We start from the raw sequence: 5,174 nt of genomic DNA on the forward strand, positions 1-5,174 counted from the left end.
AACACTGCCGAGCTGGTCAAGAAGGCACAGCAATGACTGTTCTACCTAAGAACACGGAAGAAGTCTGGTCTACCCCAACAGCTGCTGACGACATTCTACCGCTGCACCATAGAGAGCATCCTAACACATGGCATCCCTGTGTGGTACCTCAGTGGAGGCAGAGAGGAAAGCTCTTCAGCGAGTAGTCCATAGAGCTCAGAGGACCATCGGAACACAGCTACCAGACTTGGAAGGCATCTACAACACACGATGCCTCAGAAAAGCCACCAGCATCCACAAAGACTCTTCACACCCCTGCAACAGTCTGTTCGAACTCCTTCCATCGGGCAGACGATACAAGGCCTTCTACGCCCGCACCTCCAGATTCAGGAACAGCTTCATCCCCAGGGCCATAGCTGCTATGAACCGGTCCTGCTGAGCCGGATGGTCACAACGCACAGTGATCTGGCACAGATCTACTTGCACTTTATTCTGTCTTAAAACTGTTACAATTTGTTTCGTTGGGTTGTTTAAATTAATACTGACTAGCTAATTAAATTATTGCATCGTATGGGAGGCGCATTCCCAATCTCGTTGTACCCCTGTACAATGACAATAAAGATATATTGTATTGTATTGTGATGTGATGGACTAGAATGAGTAATCCAGATAATAAAGATCTAGGATTGAGGGGGGTGGGGGGATTTATAATTGTCACCACTGCAACATAGCTTCAGTAAAAGGATGTGCCCCGTGTGAGGATCGAACTCACGACCTTCAGATTATGAGACTGACGCGCTACCTACTGCGCTAACGAGGCTCTGTCCTGAACCGACGACCAGACGCTATATAGCTCTAGACGGCCAGCGTGTTCGTCTATTTTAGGACATTTCTTGAGTATCTCCGTCGCCGAAGATTGCTTTTTCTAAGTTTATTCCTTTGGTCAACCTTTTATTTATTTGTTTTGATCAATCTGAAGAAGGGTCCCGACTGGCAAAGTCGCCTGTCCACGTTCTCCAGTAGCGGTGCTGCCTGGGCTGAGCCATTCCAGCACTTTACCAATTCGCCTTTTTATTTCCGGGCAGTAAATCAGTTTACAGACGTTTCCTGCAATGCATCGCTTCCTCTCATGGATATAATGATCAGGGTCTCTGCTCCACCGAGCTGGCGTGTTGTTTCGGTGCAGCCGACGCTGTGCCAGGCGGCTGCACCGAGATCTCCACTGCACAAAGCACAAGCCTGCACACAGTGACTGCATGGATACAACTCTGATACATTTACACCCTTCACCTTAACTCTGATACATTTACACCCTTCCTTCACCTTACTGTGCACGCCTTCCTTTGCTGACTGGCAAGAGACGTTTGGTAGTGTTTCTATTGATAAAGATGTGGGCAGCAAGACCGAGATCTTTGCATTTGGAAAAAATAAGGTTTGCCTTAATTGACAAACCAGATCTATTTAAAAAAAATATGATCTCCATTTATTGAATTTTTAAAAAAGTATATGGGTTTGTCACAAAACTAAAATTTAAAACTTGAGTTTAGGGTTGGATGTACAACTATACTCATTAACTCCCGGATCTAGCCCCATAATCTTTATATTTGTAATTCTCTTTTTTCTTTGCTTTCTCTCTATTAGTTTATAGTCTTTTTTTTCCAGTCTCTTTTCATCTTTATTTTTTCTTTAAAAATTTAAAAATTGAAGCTATGTAAGAATTCTATAACCAGTTGTCGTTTATTATTATTTGTACATATGCTTAAAAAAATTAAAAATTAAAAAAAAAAAAGATTGGTTCAGTAAACAAGTGCCACCAGAATAGTGGAATATTTACAGCACCCAAGCATAAAGTAAAATACTCATTACATACATTATCAGAGCAAACTTTTCATCATTAAACAGACTATACAACGTTCGCAACACCGTACACTGACAAAGGAAAACTTAGTTGTCCTACATTGTTATTAATTTATTGCATTTTTGTTCATTTTTGTTCATTATATGTATAACATATACAGACAGGCCTGTTATGTTGCTGCAAGTATAAATTTCATTATTCTGTTTTTGGTATTAAACACTCTTGACTCTTTGATATTGACTCTTCAAATGGCCACTTTATTTCTCATGTCAAAGAAATCACCTTTGTTTCAGCTAATGTCCACTCACCTAGGCGACATTTCACATTGGGCCCCTTCTTCCCCAAAATGTTGACTATCCTTTCCCTCCACAGATTCTGCCTGTCCCATTGAATTTCTCCAACACTTTGCCTTTTTTTGCTCAAGATTCCAAAATCTGCAGTCTCTGGTGTCTCCTTGTTCCTCTCTTTCTCAGTTCTGATGCATAACCTCTGGTGTTCTGCCCCACCCAAGACATTAATTTCATCCATGTGATCTTGGACACCACAGGAGTTGCTGTGAGCTGGAGTTGTGTGCCAGTTTTCTTCTTGGCCCAGTGGTACTCCATTGAGATCTCCATTCTTCATTCAAATTTGAGACTCTTCCGATATATTTCTTTCAGGTTCAGAGACCAAAAGGGTAATTTTGTTTGTACCGATCAACACTACCTTTGTGCTCAACTTCTACGTTTATTTTCCATGAATGCCAAAGCTGGGAAAACCAAGCCTAGTGTCAAACAGGTTGCTAACCCGCTAACAGACCATTTCTTGCCTGTGACTTTGGGCCAGTGGAGCAGTGAATGAAATCATCAGAATGGCAAGGCGGCTACTTAAAATACATCACAAAAAGAGAACCAACTATAATGAGCAAGAACAAACACAAACATTGCACACTTAGAGCATGCAGCTGGTAAAAATGATGAACTGGAACATAGGAAGTGACAAATCCGTGACCATCTGCCAGTTCAATACTTTGCAGCTGTTGTCAAAATACCGGAACTCTGTAATCAGATATATAGATATCAGATTAGTTTAGGTAAAGATATCTCATAAAGAAGGGATCAGGATAGTCTCCAGATCTACGCTGTGTTTCCCAGTTATTGGTTTGATGAATGTTCCAGTCAAAGTTATTTTTCCTCTGAAGTTGCTCTGAAGAAAAGCAACTTAAGTATCATGGTGGGAGTCTTTGCCCGATGCAAACAGGACTAGTGATGCAGATAAATCACTTGAAACTACAAAGCTACTAAATATATATTTAAGATTACAGTAAAGAAGTTAAGCCCAGTGCTGTACTGAGGATGAAAGATTTTATCGATTTCAAGACCAGTTTAGATTAGTTAAAATTTCCATAGCCAATGCCTCCATTACAGATGATTTTTAGAACTTACCCTACACAGCACATGAAAGGCAGTTGGAAAATATTTTAATCATTCTAAATATTAATGGTTTATACTCAGCAAGTGAGCATGTTGCAGTCAAGTGGAGAAATAATCTGGGTGAAAGTTTAAAGTTTAGAGATACAGCATGGAAACAGGCCCTTCAGCCCGCCAACTCCACACCAACCATCGATCACCCGTTCACTAGTTCGATGTTATCCCACTCTCTCATCTCCTCCCGACACATTAGGGGGCAATTTAAAGAGGCCAATTAACCTACAAACCCACGTATTTGGGGTGTGGGAGGAAACCGAAGCATTCGGGGGAAACCCACGCGGTCACAGGTAGAACGTAGAAACTCTACTCAGACAGCACCCGAGGTCAGGATTGAACCTAATTCTCTGTCGCTGTGAGGCAGCAGCGCTATCAGCTGCACCACTGTGCTGCCTAAAAGTAATGGGCTGAACTGTGCTTGACTGTCCACGACTTGCATTTTCCTCCCATGCGATCCCTGTTACCTTATTGATTTTTAGCAACCATGTGGCACCCAATGTTAACAGATATGCTGTTGGCTGCAGATAGTGTTACTGTAGCGGCTGTTCCACAAAGTAGAGTGGTCCTTAAATGACTACATCTCCTGAGGGCCATTCCCCAAAGTGTCCAGTTGGTTTAGAGTTTAGAGATACAGCGCAGAAACAGGCCCTTCAGCCCATCGAGTCTGCACCAACCAGTGATCCCCCGTACAGTGCTGCACACTAGGATTAGTTCTGAATTGTTATTGAAGCCAATTAACCTCCTAACCTGTAGGTCTTTGGAGTTTGGGAGGAAACTGGAGCACCCGGAGAAAACCCATGCAGTCACGGGGAGATTGTACAAACTCCGTACAGACAGTACCCGTAGTCAGGATCGAATCCGGGTCTGGGCACTGTAAGGCAGCAATTCTACTGCTGCGCCAGTTAAATGTTATTACTTCCATGGCTTTTCATGGTGTAGAATTCCACGTTCACCATTCTTTGTATGAAGAATTTTCTTGGTTATAAATGGTATATGCAATATCTCAAGGCTGCCATCCACAGTTCTGGGCCCACCAGCCCTCATGAACTTGTTCCTCTGTCTCTGATCCTATTACTAATTTGCAGTAGACTTGCCATTGAATATCATGGATCTTGTTGCACATGCTCACAGACTGCTTCATTTGCTTGAGCGCTTCAAATTGAAATTAATGTTTTGCAATCATCACCATGCAAACTTAATTCTGACATTATTTAGAGTTATACAGCACAGAAACAAGCCCTTCAGCCCAATTTGCATATACCGACCAAAATGCCCCATCTACACGTGTTTGGCCTCTTTCCTTCTGAACCTTGCCTATCCATGTACCTGTCCAATTGCCCTTTAAGGAACATCATTGATAAATTAGATGTGGCTAGTTGAACGGAAGATGCTGTCTTGGGGAAATTCTACATAGAGAGGATGTTTCCACTGGTGGGAGAGTCTAGGACCAAAGGCCATAGCTTCAGTATAAATGGACGTACCTTTAAAAAAGAGATGAGGAGGAATTTCTTTAGTCAGAGGATGGTCAATCTGTGGAATTCATTGCCACAGATGTCTGGAAGCCGACATTGGGTATTTTAAAGGCGCAGATTGACAGATTCTTGATTAGTAAGGGCGTCAAGGATTATGGGAACAAGACAGGATAATGGGGTTGAGAGGGTGATAGATCAGCCATGATTGATTGCAAAAATAGACTTGATGGCAAGAATGGCCCAATTTTGATCCTTATCTTATGAACACGAGATGACCACGAGCTGAGTTGAGTGGCCTCTAATAACTACGCCATTTTCCTTTCACCAGGAACGACTCCAACTCCACTCAGAGGAGACTTCCCTTGATTGTCACTCTCTGCTGTTTTACTTTGGTCAATT

General features: G+C 42.3%; 1 non-coding gene across 1 annotated transcript; it reads right to left on the reverse strand.

Annotated features, from left to right (window-relative positions):
• Positions 1-726: 726 nt before the first annotated feature.
• Positions 727-799, reverse strand: trnam-cau (transfer RNA methionine (anticodon CAU)). The gene has a single exon. It is a non-coding gene; the product is annotated as a tRNA-Met (tRNA).
• Between the last annotated feature and the right edge of the window lie 4,375 nt (positions 800-5,174).

Source organism: Rhinoraja longicauda, chromosome 8 (assembly GCF_053455715.1).
Source record: "Rhinoraja longicauda isolate Sanriku21f chromosome 8, sRhiLon1.1, whole genome shotgun sequence".
Taxonomy (NCBI): Eukaryota; Metazoa; Chordata; class Chondrichthyes; order Rajiformes; family Arhynchobatidae; genus Rhinoraja; species Rhinoraja longicauda.